Source organism: Molossus molossus, unplaced genomic scaffold (assembly GCF_014108415.1).
Source record: "Molossus molossus isolate mMolMol1 unplaced genomic scaffold, mMolMol1.p scaffold_m16_p_1, whole genome shotgun sequence".
Classification (NCBI taxonomy): domain Eukaryota; kingdom Metazoa; phylum Chordata; class Mammalia; order Chiroptera; family Molossidae; genus Molossus; species Molossus molossus.
This window is the reverse complement of record NW_023425344.1, coordinates 206,250,357-206,268,073: the sequence shown is the minus strand read 5'-3', so window position 1 is coordinate 206,268,073 and position 17,717 is coordinate 206,250,357. Positions and strand designations below refer to the sequence as shown.

At 40.5% G+C, this 17,717-nt stretch overlaps 1 non-coding gene and 1 pseudogene across 1 annotated transcript; both read left to right on the top strand.

Annotated features, from left to right (window-relative positions):
* The first annotated feature begins 7,458 nt into the window (after positions 1–7,458).
* Positions 7,459–7,621, top strand: LOC118622349. The gene has a single exon (XR_004958052.1). It is a non-coding gene; the product is annotated as a U1 spliceosomal RNA (small nuclear RNA).
* A 4,167-nt stretch (positions 7,622–11,788) lies between these two features.
* Positions 11,789–12,093, top strand: LOC118623306 (annotated as a pseudogene).
* Positions 12,094–17,717: the final 5,624 nt, after the last annotated feature.

Here is a 17,717-nt window from a genome sequence, read left to right as displayed (position 1 = left end):
AGCGGAGGACACCATGTGAAGATGGGGCAGAGATTGGAGTGATACATTTACTGGCCAAGAAACACCAGGGTTGCCAGCAGCCACCAGGGACGAGGAGGGGGGCATGGAACAGATTCCGCTTCAGAGTCTCTAAAGTGGTTCTCAACCTTCCTTATGCCGTGACCCTTTAATACAGTTCCTCATGTTGCATGTGGGCGTATCTGCATGTGGGCGGACCCGCCTGGAGACGGATAGAGGAGTGGGTGTCTCGGTTCCTGAGACCATCAGAAATATGTTTTCCGATGGTCTTAGGCGATCCCTGTGAAAGGGTCATTGGACCCACAAAGGGGTTGCGACCCACAGGTTGAGAACCGCTGCTCTAGAAGGAACCAACCCTATCAATACCTTGATTTCAAACTTAGAGCTCCCAGAACTGTGAGATAATATATTTCTGTTGTTTTTATCCAGCTAGTCTGTGTTACTGTTACAGCAGCCTTCACCGTCTAATTCAGATGGGCAGGCTGGTCACATGAGTTTCCCTGGATCTAGTTTGGTTTTGCATAGCAGAGGAAGTGAGACTAAACTAGAATTTCACAAACATGTGAAGTCATATATTCATGCGGAGAGACAAGAGACTACACTGTGAACAGCTCTGCAGCTGCCTATCTTCATTGGCTGGGGAGAAGAAAAGGCTAAACTATCTCACATGCAAAACCCAGTGTCAAAAGAAAAATTCTCACTGATGCAGAAGGTGTCCTTGGCCCCCTTCCAACACAAACCTCCTGTAACGAAATAGAGGATCTAGGAAAAAACTTCTCCTCATTCAAAGATGAGGAATGAAAAAGGAACTGACAAAGGTATAAGGAGAAACAGAAAAACAAATGCAGATGAAAAGTCACCATTGGCCTTAAATTTTAAAGAAATGTAATAAAGTAATTGTTTCTAGAAAACAAGCATGAAACAAAGAAACAACTCAAAGAAGGGAGGGTGAGATAACAAAAAATGAAACATAAGCTGACAGAACTCAGGCAAAAAAGTGAATAAAAAAGAAAAAAATAAAACTCTGGTAGGGATGTAAGCAAAACTCTCTTCCCACTTCCTCTCTCTCTTGAAAATCAATTTAAAAATTATAAATTTTGTTTAGGGAAGAGTTTGCCTTATACCATCTTATCAGCCGGTTTCTCTTCTCCACCCCACCCCCATTTCCTCCCAGACCCAATCGATAGGCACCCCAGCCATCCCAAAGGACCGCTCTTCCTGTTTGCCGACTTTGGCATCATTATGTGCTAAATCAACACAAAACGTTGGATAGGGAGCAAACTAGAATGATCCTGGCTTAACTTGGCCTTTTCTGGGATAAAGATATTCCACTGCCCACACCCTTGTTCTATTAGACTATTGGATTTCAAGCTAGTTAAGTGAAAAGAAGGCAAGCTGGATGGTGAGATGGGTGTGGACACCAGTATTATTGATTTACCAGGTCTTCTGCTAACATAACAGGAACTTTTCTCAATCTCTTTTAAAAGTTGCTAAAGCTGTGTTTATTTTGAGATCATGAGAGAGATGTAAAATCCTGAATCCTGTGTGTGACACACATCTGCTGCTACATGCAATATCCTGGGGATATCCCGCCATGAACACAGTACATCCAGGCAAAATGTATCAAAGTATATCACCATTAACCTGACTTTCAAAGTGAGTTATATCTAGACTGAAGACCATTAAATCTGTGAAATTATTTAAATTAGACATTAGATAAACTGGGAGAAATGTGACATAAGTTTCCCCTGTGAGGAAACAATTGAACATTTATTTGAGATATTATTAGTAAAGGATACATCCAGCCAAAGCAAGTTAAAGAAAGTCTAAGACATTTCCCCAAAAAATCCTATTATGAAAAAATGTAAACATCACAGTTGAAACAATTTTTCTGATGAAGACCTATGTACCTACCGCCTTGATTCAGCCCTTTCCATTTTATTATACTTTATCCATTCCTCCATCATCAATCCATTGTAATTTTTGATGCATTTCAAAGAAAATCACAGACATGAATACACTTTCTGTTACATACTTTTTGCCTATTAACTAGAATTCAATATTTGTTTATTTATAGTCTTTATGTAAAATTTATACACAACGACCACACACTTTAATGTTTTCAGTTTGGGCAAATGCATATATTTACTCTTTTATATATTTATTTAATCCTCACCCGAGGACATTTTTCTATTTTTTGTTCAGATAGAGTGGGAGGGAGAGAGAGGAAGAGAGAGAGAGAGAAACATCGAGGTGAAAGGGACACATCGAGTGGCTGCCACCCACACAACCAACCAGGGCTGGGGACAAACTGCAACCGAGGTACATGCCCTTAGCGGGAACTGAACCCGGGTCTCTCTGTACCGCAGGCCGACGCTCTAACCGCTGAGCCAAACTGGCCAGGGCAATATATTTACTGTTTTAACAAATGCATACACCTGTGTAACCCAAATTCCTATCAAAATATCGAATATTACCATTACCCCTGAAGCTCCTCATGCCCCTTCCCAGTTCATTCCAAGCCCTTAGAAGCGGTCACTCTTCTGATTTCTTTCCAACACAGATCAGTTTTGCTTGTTATAGAAATTCATATACATGGAATTATAAAGAATGTACTCTTGTGGATAAGGTTTATTTTGCTCAGTGTAATATTTTTGAGATTTATCCATGTTGTTTCATTGAATCAGTAATTTGATAATTTTTATTGCTGAGCTGCATTCTGCTATACCACAGTATATTTACCTACTTTCATATTGATGGACACATAGGCTATTTCCACTATTGTGAGCAGCTTGAGGTTTTTTGTTTTTTTTTAATCCTCACCTGAGGACATTTTTCCATTTTTTTGTTCAGATAGTGTGGGAGGGAGAGAGAGGAAGAGAGAGAAACATCGACACAAAAGGGACACATCGAGTGGCTGCCTCCTGCATGACTCAACCGGGGCCGGGGACAAACTGCAACCGAGGTCCGTGCCCTTAGCGGGAACTGAACCCTGGTCTCTCTGGACCACAGGCTGAGCCAAACCGGCCAGGGTGCAACTTGAGATTTGTTCAAGAGCAGATGTTGGAAGTAAGATAGGCTAATGGAAGGAGAAGAAGTTCAGTGAGGCTATGACTTGAAAATTGGATTAGGAAAAAAAAATGAACATATATAACACAAACCCAAGAGAAACAGAATTTATAGTCCTAGGAGTCAACGCCAGTAAGAAAAAAATGAAACATAAAAAACAATATATTATCATCGTAGCCACCTAAATAACAGGTAGAATGGGAAGACTAATGTAAATACTCTGTGTAGGTGGTACTGTAGTATGCATGTTTGGGTTGATGAACCCAAATCACAGAAGAAAAATCAAATTTGTTTTACATGTAGTGGAGTATAAGTACTTGGTTATAAACAACTGGAAATGAATGAAGCATAAGTGTTCATATTGCCTGTAGTTAGATTTTCAGTGACAATGTCACTTCAGTGGTTGGTGAGTATAAGACCAGACTGGTACTCACTTTCACTCTCAGAGGGTTGAATACAGTCAGGTGACCAATGCTGAGCATGGGTCATAACATTCCCAGAAAGTGTGTATGACAAACATGACAAAGGGGCTGTGTCAACTTGGTGAGGGCCTAGGAAGGAACTTAGCCCTAAGAAAGGATTTTTAGATTTAGACATTTTCCCTTTGGATATCTCCTCACCAAATTAAAATGAACTTGTACTTCAGTATAAAACCTATAGGTTGAGTTCCTTTAAGAAAATATGACAATCCTTGTTTTGAAACTACAAATCAAAGTAACAGGGAAAAGTTCTGCTTTAGATATCTGGACTGGATGTAAACAAGAGACAGAGCTAAACCAACAAATATATCATTAGCTTAACATATCAGCTTACGTCCTTACACCCAGTACAGTATTCTGTAACATGGCAAATGAGTGATCCTTGCCTAATCTATTGATTGGTCCTCTGTTGTTTTTTTCCTCCATCCTCTAACTATGAGCATTCCCTTGGGTCAGTCCTTTCTCCCCTGCCCTATGCTTACTTCTGGGGACAACGTAACCACATTAATGGCAATGCAGTTCACAAATATATGTTGAGCACCAACTGTGAACCAGGCACTGTACTAGACACCAGGACACACCAAGAACACACTGTCCATGAAGCCAAGAAAAATACTTGAATATCAACAGTATAATGTGATAAAGGCTCTTCAAAGGTTAATGAGTAATTTACCATGCGAGCAGAAAAAAAAAGGTACAACTGACATCTGAGGAATCTTCATAGGAGATATTGCTAAATGATGACCCAACAGTTCAAAGGTGGACATAACAGTTTCAGGCTAAGGGAACAATAAAGGCATGGAATTATGACAGCATAGTATGTTTGGAAAAGGACAAATTTGGTGTGGAGGAACTTAGATGAGCTCAAGGAAGTGCAAGGAACTCAGGATGAAAATAAGGTGGAGAGTTCTTCTGGTAATAAATTTGTATTTTATTCATTATGGTGTTGTTGTTTTTTTATCCTCACCAGAGGATATTTTTCCATTTTTGGTTCAGATACAGTGGGAGGGAGGGAGGGAGGGAGAAAGGGAGAGAGAGAGAGAGAGAGAGAGAGAGAGAGAGAGAGAGAGAGAGAGAGAAACATCGACGTGAAAGGGACACATCGAGTGGCTGCCTCCCGCATGACCAACCAGGGCCAGGGACAAACTGCAACTGCAGTACATGCCCTTAGCGGGAACCGAACCCAGGCGTCTCTGGACCGCAGACCGATGCTCTAACCGCTGGGCCAAACCAGCCAGGGCTATTCATTATGTATTGAAAGCTATTAGAAGCTATTAGAAGGAGCTAAGCAAGAAGAGACAAGATCAAATTTATATTTTAAAATGATCCCTTTGGGAGCAGTTTGGATGTTTCCCTGCTGAGACCTAAGCCGGTAAAAGTTATTTCAGTAAACCAGTGAGAAGTGATGGGAGCCTAAACTAAGTGGCAGTGGGAGATGGAGAGGAAGGATGGATTCAAGAGGCAGAATTGATCAGATTGATGAGCAAAGGATGTAGGGGGTAAGGAGAGGGATCAATCAAAGTTAAGTTGGATGTTGATATTGCTAAATGAGACAAAAAATAGGAGGCAAGTATGAGACAGATGAGGCAAAGGGAAGGAAGGAAAATGATATCTATTTTGACATGGTGAGATGGAAGAATCTATTGGGATATCTGAGGGCAGATGTCATGTGAGTAGCTGAATATGATTATGAGGGTGGAGTTTAGAATCAATTGTAGGGGTTAAACCATCAGCAAGTGACAGCTTCAGTGTAGAAAAGTTAATAAAATCATCCAGGAAATATGAATGAAAAGTATCTACTTTTATCTTTTTTTTTCTTTATTAATTTTGAGAGAGAGAGGAAGGGAGAGGGAGATAGAGAGAGAGACATCGATTGGCCACCTCCTGCATGCCCCCCACTGGGAATTGGACCACAACCTCGGCATGTGCCTTGACTGGGAATAAAAATGGTGACCTCTTGGTGCATGGGTCAACACTCAACCACTGAGCCAACCAGCCAGGCAGTATCTACTTTTATCTAGATATTTAAATTTTTCTCCAATATTCTACTCTCAGAAAGTCTATGTCTTTGATCTTCATTTATTTACTAGACTTCTTCATTTGGAAATCCTACCATCACCTCAACCATGAATGAATCTAATAATATTGTAGGTCAAAAAAATGGTTGAGCATACCTGGTTGGTGTGGCTCAGTGGTTGAGTGTCAATCCATGCACCAAGAGGTCACCAGTTCAATTCCTGGTCAGGGCACATGCCCAGGTTTTGGGCCTGATCCCCAGTGGGGGGCATGCAGGAGGCAGCCAGTTGATGTTCTCTTTCATTGATGTTTCTCTTTTTCCCTCTCCCTTCCTCTCTCTCATCAATAAAGAAAAAAAAAATTTTAATAGTTGAACATCCCTGGCCAGTTTGGCTCAGTAGTTAAGAGTGTCGGCCCAGCCCCTGGCTGGTTTGGCTCAGCGGTTAGAGCATCGGCCTGCGGTCCAGAGAGACCTGGGTTCGGTTCCCGCTAAGGGCACGTACCTCGGTTGCAGTTTGTCCCTGGCCCTGGTTGGTCGTGCTGGTGGAAGCCACTCGACGTGTCCCTTTGACATCGATGCCCGCCCCCCCCCCTCTATCTGAACAAAAAATAGAAAAATGTCCTCGGGTGAGGATAAAAAAAAAAAAAAAGAGTGTCGGCCCATGGACCAAAGAATTACAGGTTTGATTCTAGTGAAAGGCATGTACCTCAGTTGTGGATTGGTCCCCGGCCCTGGTGAGGGTTGTGTGGAAGACAGCCAGTCGATGTGTCTCTCTCACATCAATGTTTCTCTCTATCTCTCTCCCCTCCTCCCTCCTACTCTATCCAAAGATAAATGGAAAAAATATCCTCAGGTGAGGATTAAAAAAGAAAAAAATGGTTGAATATTGGAATTACATATGGTTCAACCTTAATAGCTGGTATTTCACAACTGCATTATCACAGTAGTTTCCTGATCTCCTAGCTCACCTCCTTGTAATTCATACAGCCAAATATTTCTCATCCCTCTTTATTTTTTTTCTTTATTGATTTGAGAGAGAGAGGTTTCTCGTCCCTTTTTTAATATATTATTTCCCTGCTCAAAACCCTGTAGCGATGCCCTATTAAAGAAATATTTCTTTTTCTTTTTTTAAATCCTCGCCTGAGGATATTTTTATATTTATCTTCAGACAGAGTGGGAGGGAGAGAGAGAAACATTAATGTGAAAGATACCCTGGCCGGTTTGGCTCAGCAGTTGGAGCGTTGGCTTGCGGACGAGAGAGTCCTGGGTTCAGTTCCCGCTAGGGGCACATACCAAAAATTAAATTAAATTAAATTAAATTTTTAAAAAATGTGAGAGACACATCGATTGGTTGCCACCCCCATGACCCCAACCGCGGCCGGGGATGAACTGCAACTGAGGTACGTGCCCTTGGCCTGAACTGAACCCAGGACTGCAGGCCAATGTTCTAACTGCTGAGCCAAACTGGCCAGGGCCTATTAATTTCTAAGCCAAGCTAAGCCCCACACTCAATTTCTATCATTTCTCAACATTATTCTCCATCTAATAGGACTAGGCTCCTCAATGCCTGTGAACCAACCCACAGTGTTCATTCCCTCCTTGCTTCATGTTGTACTCCTAAGCCGTCATTTCGCCTCTCAGCTTGCCCAAATCCTGTTGACATGTAAAGCCGTATTTCTCAACGTTTTGACCGTGATTCATTTTGATAGAGCTAACTCATAACTCGTTCCCGAGCCCTTTCATCCTTGTCCTCTTCCACTAGAGACGCTGCAAAGTTTTGGTGCTTTTTTTCTGAGCCTCCTTTGGAACTAGAAGAGGCCATTGACACGGTCCTGGTGCTGCCCCTTCTCCTTCCTGCCTTAAAAGGGGTGCAGGGTACTTACCAGGCAGGGGAGATACCATGATCACCAAGGCGGTTTTCCCAGGTGAAGGCTCATCCATTGCACTCCGGATGTACTGACCCCTGCAATTTCCCCAAAGTGGGAAACTCGCCTGCATAAGGTGTGGTAGTGGGGGACTGCGTCTGCCCTCTCCCCTGGCTAAACAAATAAAAAGTAGGTGCAGGTACACAGAGCTGCAGCAGCCACCACAGGATCTCAGATCAACAAGTCAGCACACAGCGTGGTCAAACTCCGATTGCTGGGTCCTTGATTACATCACGAGGCCACACCACACCAGGACTGCCTACCTCTGCAATTAAACTATGTGAGACAATCAGCAATCAGGCCTAATTGTTTAGGCTCCAGATGCCTATCTTGTTGTTTGTTGTTTTTTCGCTGCAGAAAAAAATTCCAAATTGATATACATGGCATGCTCACATTACATATTCTGAAACAATAACATACCCTTATAGTTAATAAGTTCACATGAGTCTCTATGCACAAAAATTAACATTCACTTGGTAGTTCAAACATGTAACTAGTAAAAAGCCCGTGTAGATACATAGACACATCTGTTCCACGAATGATGGCGTTTTGCGGCAGCTTCCTTCTCTGAAGGTCCTGGAGTCTAGGAGAGCCAACAATTAAAATACTCAACTTGAATTAGTTAAAAGAAGAGTTACAGTTCTTCAATAGCAATATGTTTAAGTTATTCTATAAGTATTTAGTTCCCCTTTACAGTGACTCAAAAGACTTCGAAGTTGTCAAATTTTTATATATTAATCTTTTGTTTTCCCTCTCAAAAGAGATGGGCAACCCCTCAGAGCAGAATAGTGAAGTATCTTCCTGATTTAGACAGATGACCATTGCATGCTATGGCAGCCATCCTCCAAGGCGGCCCCCAGTGCCCCCCTCCCCATATTCACAGCCTGGTTTAATCTGCTCCCCTAGAGTGTGGGCTGGATTTAGTTGCCAGGTCATATGGTAACTCTCTGTTTACCATGTTGAGAACTGCTGAACTGTTTTTCTAAAGTAGCTGCAGCACTTTACAATCCAGATCGACTACTTTTTAATCAATGGAAGAAAATGCAAATCGTTTAACCTGAGTTTTCCATCATTTATAAAATGGGATAATTTCAAAAATAAAGACTAACATTTATTGAACACTTATATGCCTCAGCACTGTTCTAGGTAATTTCTAAGCTTTCACCAATTTGATCCCCTGTGGTAGGGTTGTCAGATAAAATTAAGGATACTCAGTTAAATTTAAATTTCAGATTTAAAAAAATGAATAATTTTTAGTATAACTATGTCCTATGCAATCTTGGCTAAGGCCTCGTAGTAGTAAATGCTGTTAGGTGCCAGGATGGGTATCTAGGCAGTCTGAGTCAGAACTGCTGCCAACTTCAAGCAGTTCTGTAAGACAAATAAATATATAAAAGGACTTGGTACCCACAATAGTACATTTTATTTTTTTATCCTCACCCGAGAATATTTTTCCATTTTTTGTTCAGATAGAGTGGGAAGGAGAGAGAGGAAGAGAGAGAGAGAAACATCGACGTGAAAGGGACACATCGAATGGTTGCCACCCTCACGACCCGACCAGGGCCAGGGACAAACTGCAACAGAGATACATGCCCTTTGTGGGAACCGAACCTGGGTCTCTCTGGACAACAGGTTGATGCTCTAATGCTGAGCCAAACTGGCCAGGGCACAATAGTACATTTTAAATAGCTGTTACTTCCCTTCTAGATGTCTTCCTTCCCTGTCCTCCTCCCCTCCTTACTATACTCCAACCCCACTAGAACTAAATCAATCCTTTGGGTGCCCCCATAGGTCTTTGCTTATACCTCTTTCATAGTAATATTCTACAAGTGGGTGTCAATGTTGAATAATCATAATTTTTTTGGGGGGGTACGTGCCCCTAGCGGGAACCAAACTTAGGACTGCTTGGTCCGCAGGCCGACGCTCCAACCACTGAACCAAACTGGCCAGGGCTGAATAATTCTTGAATTGAGACTTTAATGAAAAGTTACTTAAATATCAATTTACCGGGTAAGAATACCAACATCACTGAGAAACGTTTTAAGAAATAAACAATTACTTTATAAATGCAGGACAGGAAAATGAAAATCCTTATTTCTACTGAATTGACACTTGACTTCTAATTTTGTTCCTTAAAAGTAAATATTTGACGGCCCTGGCTCACTTGGTTGGAGCATGGTTCTGTACACCAAAGGGTTGCAGGTTTGCTTCTGGTCAAGGCACATACCTAGGTTGCAGGTTCGATCTCTGGTCAGGGTGCATGTGGAAGGAATGGATTGATGTTTCTCTCTCACATCGATATTTCTCTCTCTCTCCCTTCCTCTCTCTAAAAAAATCAATAAAAACATATCCTTGGGCGAGTATTAAAATTTTTTAAAACATTTAATTAATGATTAAGAACATCAAGCTTGGTCCGGCTGGTGTGGCTCAGTGGTTGAGCATAGACCCCTGCACCAAGAGGTCACTGGTTCTGTTCCCGGTCAGGACACATGCCCAGGTTGTGGGCCCGATCCCCAGTGGGGGACATGCAGGAGGTGGCCAATTGATGTTTCTATCTCCCTCTCACTTCCTCTCTCTCTCTAAAATCAATAAAGGAAAAAAAAAATTAAAAAAAAAAAGAAGAACATCAAGCTTGATGGAAATACTAAGCACTTGCATCTAACTACATTTCTGTATTATGAATGCCAATTGTTGAAATATATCAGATAAACCAGCTCTTCTTTTCCAGGAACGTTTCTCAAATACATTAGTCTCTAGAATTGACCCCAGTGAGATTTGCAAGAATTTTTAAAAAGTAGATCTTTAGCTTTTTGCAATAATTGACATGCCTTTCATCAATCACTAAACACAAGAAAAGTCATACTACTTTTTCCTTGTACATCTCAGTGCTGTAGAGAATAGCCACGTTCCTGTGAGCACGTAATTCACATGTGGTCACTCTGGAATTTTTGTAATTTTTTCGGTATAGAAAATTAATAGGGTTCAGAAAAGGAAGCACTGGTACATCTCCATTATCATCCTGAGACAACAGAGTACATGTCTGTATATAAAACTGTTCCAGTGTCATAGTGGTCATTTTGATGAACGTGTTTCTTGGTCCAACAGCTTTCTTTATCCAGCCAACAATTATGTTGGCCGGGAGCCATGCCACAGAGCCTCCGCCCTGAGGAGTGACTCAGATAATCAGACAAAAGCATTTAAACCTCTCCAGGATTTTTTCAGGCTTCCCTCCTGACATTCCTTCCTCTTAGTCAAAGAACTAGTGACTACACATTTTGTGTAGCTGAAGAAAAAAACTACCACCATTCATAAACCAATAGTGACTGTTTTCAATCATCGTCTTTAAAAAGGTACAATATAACAAATAGTTGGTTCTTCATTACCTTGAGAAAGTCTTTGTTCACTGAATTTTTTTTTTATGTATGGCATAATTTTTTAAACTTTTTATTATGGATCATTTCAAACACACAAATGTACACCCATACACCCATTCATGTGACAATTACCAACTCATGGTCAATATAGTTCCATCTATAATTCCATTCCCTACTCAGATTATTTTAATACAAATCCTAGTCATATAATTTCATCTTTAAATATTTCAATGATACTAACCATAAATCTTGAATTTATTTCTGCTTTATTTTTTAATTATTAAACTAGAAAAAAGAAGCAAAATAGAACTAACTTCAGCTGGTTTGGTTCAGCAGTAGAGTGTCGGCCCTTGGACCAAAAAGTCTCTGGTTCAATTCTGGTCAAGGGCACGTACCTCAGTTGCGGTTGGACCAGATCCTGGTTGGGGTCAGGGCCTTGCGGGAGGCAACCAGTTGATGTTTCTCTCTTTCTCTCCCTCTCTCTCCCTCCCACTCTGTCTGAAGATAAACAGAAAAATATCCTTAGTTGAGGATTTAGAAAAAAACAGAACTAACTTCTATTGATTGCTTACCATGCCAGATGTTATGCTAGCGACTTTCTCCTGAGTTACTACTGGGTAAACCTTGCTGGGTGAACATTACAATTCCTGTTTTTAGAAAAGGAAACAGACAAAGAGATAAACTTTTCAAAATCATTTAGCTATTGAGTTAGCAGGGCTGGGATTCAAACTTAGGTTTTTCTGACTCAAAACCCCATGTTCTTTCCCCAAATCAACGATGTCAGGCAGGGAACTAAAAATGCCTGATTGGGGGGCTGGTGGCTGTTGGCGGCTTCGAGGCTAAGCCCCTGTTTGGCGGTGGTGTCAGCGGCGGCTGCAGCGAAAAAGTTGGGCTTGGGCGTGATGTCTCACCGTTTTACTGGTACGGCCTACCAAGAGGCCAGAAGGCAGAACTTAGGCTATGAATCAGTGAATGAATGCATGGAAGGCGTTTGTAAAATGTATGAAGAACATCTGAAGAGAATGAATCCCAATAGCCCTTCTATTACATATGATATCAGCCAGTTGTTTGATTTTATTGATGATCTGGCAGACCTCAGCTGTCTTGTGTACCCAGCTGATACCCAGACCTACCAGCCTTATAACAAAGATTGGATTAAAGAGAAGATCTACATGCTCCTTCCTCAGCAGGCCCAACAGGCTAGGAAATAGCTGTATTAGAAGCACTGGGGGTTGGGGGTGGGCTTGGAACACAGGTGTGTACAGCAATCTGCAGTGGAAGTTTTGTATTATAGTAATCTTGTTTCCATTTTGGTACATTCTAGCCAGGATTGAATGTGTTAGATGAAATGTGAGGATCCTGAACTTCCATCACCCCCTTTTTTCCTCTTTTTTTTTTTTTTTTTACTTAAACATTATGATGATGATTTAGAAGGAAGTTTTTCTTTGTCAGTTAATGTTGGTTCCAATCCTTTAAAAACTGTTCATATCTGCTTTATAACATTCACTGTACTAATCCTTCTTCAAGTTGAGGTGGGGGGTGGTAACACAGTTTAATTATGTCCTAAGATAAAGTCTTAGTGAAAAACAAATAAAAGATCTTTAGTTATATTTAAAAAATAAAAATGCCTGATTGCTCAGCCGGTATGGCTCAGTGGTTGAGCATCAAGCCATGCACCAAGAGGTCGCCAGTTCGATTCCGGTCAGGGCACATGCCCAGGTTGTGGGCCTGATCCCCAGTGGGGGGCATGCAGGAGGTGGCCGATGTTCTCTCTCAACAATGTTTCTATCTCTCTCTCTCTAAAAAAAAGAAAGAAAGAAAAAAAATTTTTTTTAAAGGTAAGAAGTATCTTACATAACCTATTTGAGAAAAGGAGGATCTCTTCCATCTTCAGACTTCTCTCCATACTATGAATGACATTCACAACATCATACACAGGATGTTTCCAGATCTTAATTCCTCTAGTATTTCTAACACAGAATCCAAAAGTCACACAGTTTTCTAAGTCACTATTTTGATGCTCAGCAAAGTAAAGTGGACTCTGAGGTGTAACAGTAGACAACATACTTTAGGTTTTCATTAAGATGGGACATGTGGCAAGGAAAAAAAAAAACAGCCTAGAAAGTACCATAGATGTGAAAGGAGAAAAACTACCATGTCTAAGCATATGGAAACAATAGCCCTGCCACCATACTAGTAAAGAGATTAGTTACCTAGGATATAGTTTAGAAAATTTGTCATGCTAGTCTAAAATCTACACTCTGCCCTGGCCGGTTTGGCTCAGCAGTTAGAGCGTCGGCCTGCGGTCCCAAGAGACCTGGGTTCAGTTCCCGCTAAGGGCACGTACCTCAGTTGCAGTTTGTCCCCGGCCCTGGTTGGGTTGTGCGGGTGGTAACTACTCGATGTGTCCCTTTCACATCGATGTTTCTCTCTCTCTCTCTCCCTCCCACTCTATCTGAACAAAATATCCAAAACTGTCCTCGGTGAGGATAAAATAAATAAATAAATAAATAAATAAATAAATAAATAAAATCTACATTCTATTCAATGAAATATCCAACAAATAAAAGAGTACCTATTATCAGTTATTTAAAATATTTTCTTACCCTGGCCGGTTTGGCTCAGCAGTTAGAGCGTCAGCCTGTGGTCCCGAGAGACCTGGGTTCGTTCCCGCTGAGGGCACGTACCTCAGTTGCAGTTTGTCCCTGGCCCTGGTTGGTCGTGCGGGTGGCAGCCACTCGATGTGTCCCTTTCATGTCGATGTTTCTCTCTCTCTCTCTTCCTCTCTCTCCCTCCCACTCTATCTGAACAAAATGGAAAAGTGTCCTCGGGTGAGGATAAAAAAAAATTTTCTTCAAGATACCACTACATATTATAAAGATACTAGGTAAAACAAAAATTTATTTTGCTCTATTATTCAAGTTTGTCTCAATGACAAAAATGAAGAGCAAAACATGATTCCTCACGTAGGTTCCTAAATACTAGGTTCTTGTGTGAAATGCATTCACTATCATTAGTATCATTCATAAACTGGACAGAATAAAAACTGCTATCCAATCTTATAAAAAGAGTTTAAATCATAAAGATAAGCAATCAGCCACAAAAAGCTGAAAAATGTTAATATAACACTACTAGTGTTTACTTTGAGATACCTACCTATCTTTACCCTCAAACTTGATTAATACAGTTCAGATTTTTAAAGTTTCAAAAATAAAATTTTATTGCCCTGGCCAGTGGCTCGGTGGTTAGAGCGTCAGCACGCGCACCAAAAGGTCTCAGGTTGGATTCCCGGTCAAGGGCACATACCTGGGTTGCCGGTTAGATCCCTGGCCCCAGCTGGTGAGGGCACATGCAGGAGGCAACCAGTCAATGTGTCTCTCTCACATAAATGTTTCTCTCTCTCTCTCTCTCACGCCCTCCCTTCTACACTCTCTAAAAAATCAATGGAAAAAATATCCTCAGGTGGAGATTAACAACAACAACAACAAAAACCATAATGCAAGGTATTAATTTTAGTTAAGGGCTCAAGGTTCTTAAGAAACAATTAATAATTTTTTTTTTATCCTCGCCCGAGGACATATTTTCATTTTTTGTTCAGATAGAGTGGGAGGGAGAGAGAGGAAGAGAGAGAGAGAGAAACATCGACGTGAAAGGGACACATCGAGTAGTTGCCACCCACACGACCCAACCAGGGCCGGGGACAAACTGCAACTGAGGTACATGCCCTTAGTGGGAACCGAACAACTATGAGGTAGGTATCACCTCACACCTGTCAGAATGGTCACCATCAACAAATCATCAAACAACAAGTGTTGGTGAAGGTGTGGAGAAAAGGAGACTCTAGTACACTGCTGGTGGGAATGCAGACTGGTGCAGCCACTGTGGAAAACAATATGGTGTTACCTCAAAAAGTTAAAAATTGAACTGCCATTTGACCCAGTGATCCCACTTCTAGGAATATACCCTAAAAAACCTGTAACACCAATCAGAAAAACTATATGTACCCCTATGTTCATAGCAGCACTGTTTACAATAGCTAAGATCTGGAAACAACCCAAGTGTCCATCAGTAGATGAGTGGATTAAAAAGCTGTGGTACATGTACACAATGGAATACTATGCAGCTGTAAGAAAGAAAGATCTCTTATCCTTTGAAATGGCATGGAAGGACCTGGAGAGTATTATGCTAAGTGAAATAAGCCAAGCAGAGAAAGACAAATATCACATGATCTCACTTATTTGTGGAATATAATGAACTAAACAAACTGCTGAACAAAATTAACCCAGAGACATAGAGGTGGGGTACAGACTCACAAGCCTCAGAGGAGGGGAGGTTTGTGGGGGAAGAGATAAACCACAGAACTTATATGCATGTATGCATGACCAATGAACATAGACAACAAAGCTGAGGATGGGGCGGAGGAGGGGAGAGGAGGGTGTCAATGAGGGAAAAATGAGAAACATCTGTAACAAAAACAAATTAATGAATAAAAAATTTAAAAAAAATAATGGTTTAGGAAAAAACTGAAGTGTATCAAATAGAAATATGATGTGTCAATAGCTACCAGCACCCCAGGTTTGTCCTAAGTCTATAGTCATCAGTTATAACCTCAAAAGTCTTGCTTTTAACACTGACTAAGAATCACTATTGGTTACCTAGAGCTAAATATATAAACTAAGATACTGACATAATGCCTTATTACCAAATCACTACGTTTTCTTAGTTTGAAGTATACAACTACTATTTTGAATATCTCTATATTTCTACTAAATATTTGTTGAAAGAATGAATGAATCTCAAATACTATTAAAAGATTTCTGCTCTGGCTGGTTTGGCTCAGCAGTTAGAGCATTGGCCCAAGGACCCAAAAGTTGTGGGTTCGATTCTGGTCAGGAGCAAGTACCTCAGTTGTGGTTTGCTCTCCAGGGCTGTGCGGGAGGCAACCAAATAAAAGATTTCTAAAATAAAAAAGTAACTCTACTTTTAATTTACTAATAGCAAGCAAGCAAGATTTTTTTAAATAATTCAATGTTAAGCTCTCAAAGTCAAAGCCTCAGAAAAAGGAAAGTTTTGGTTCATAGCCACTGACTCATTTCCTTAGATGATTCAACCTCCTGGCTCTAACACTGCCTTGCCTTCCCCTCCCCCTTCCAATTTTAATTCAGTACAAGGGAGAAATACACCGCTGATACTGTAGAGCTAGGTTTAATGTGCTGCCACATCACCATCTTTTAAATAACCTAAGGTTTTCTACAAGCTTTTATCTACTTTTGATATTAAAGTCTTATTATATAATTCAATCAACAGGGGATCACACTCAAACATGCTACATGGATTTTTCTACAAGTTAATGAAGAAGTTCAGAGAGTTTTTTCCCACCTCTTATAAATGAATAATCAAATTGTCACTGGCACAAAGTTGATTTCATTAGAATGTGTATTTCTCTGTTACCTTGCACAAACGTTTGAAAAAAAGTCTGTATTTCATCTCATTTTTTCATGAATTCTTTAAATTTTATATGCCCCAAATGTTCAGGTCCTTATGAATAAGTTCATGAGTTTACCTAACACAAAGTCCGGACCCACAAAAAACAAAAGAGTTAAAGATGAATACACCAAAGGCACGTCTACACACGCCCGGAACTCCTGGCCAAATACATAACAGACACAGAATACATCTGGCTCCTCCTCTCCGAGTACTAGCATGACAAGATCTAGCCAGCTATAAAGTGTTCAGAAACCCTGTGGACTGATGCTGCTGTTGAAAAAGGGCAACTTTTAAACAGAGAGGAACGCCTCTTCCTCCTCGCCATCTATTACCCTCCCCCTACCCCAAAGCCTTTCCCTTAGGTGCTAGTGGATGTATACAGAAAAATCTTTAGGAGTTATTTTATATTGCCAACTCTTTCACTCATTGGAGGGCTGTCTTCTGCATACACTTCAAATAAGTCCCTGCCCCTCAAAAATGCTGCTTTGTCTCCAGGAGCACACACAAGTACCTGATAAAATGGACTGGTAACAGACAGATCTACTGGATCACAGCCACTATGCCTTACTGGAGTTGATGTGTAAAACTATATATTGGCAGTTTCTTAGACCTTCCCCCTTCCTAAAGGCTATTGCTTTGGAATTAACAAGATGGGTTTGAATGTAGGCTCTCCCACTTAATAGCTGTGACACCATGGACAAAATATTTAAGTTTTAGTGCATTAAATTTCTTATCTGTAAAATGGGAGATGATACCACCTTTTTCCCTATCTGTTTTAAGGATTACATTTAAAGCCCGTAGTACAATGGCAGGCACACAATAATTATTCAATTGCATGCAATATTATTTAATTCTATATTCCATTTTGTCATCCTGTAGATTTTTCCAACTCCTAAATCACTGTGCAAGAAAATACAATTGAACAATGTGGGCTTGAAATGTGCAGGTCCACTTATATGTGGATTTTTTTAACTTATGGTATTGATAAATATGTACAGTACTGTAAATGTATTTTCTCTTCCTTAAGATTTTCCTAATGTTTTCTCTAACTTTATTGTAAGAATACAGTATATAGTACATATAAAATATGTGTTAATAAACTGTTTATGTTATCAGTAAGGCTTTCAGTCAACCGTAGGGTATTAGTATAGTTTTGGGGAAGTCAAAAGTTATTTACAGATTTTCAACTGTGGTAGGAGTTAGGGGAGAATGTTAGTGCCCCTAACACTCGAGTCGTTCAAGAGTCACTGTATCCTAAAATTCAGAACTGATGCTGAAAGTATTACCACCTCAGTTTGCAAATCTTAAGAGAATTTTCATAGGCATTAAGTTAACCCACTTCATGCTT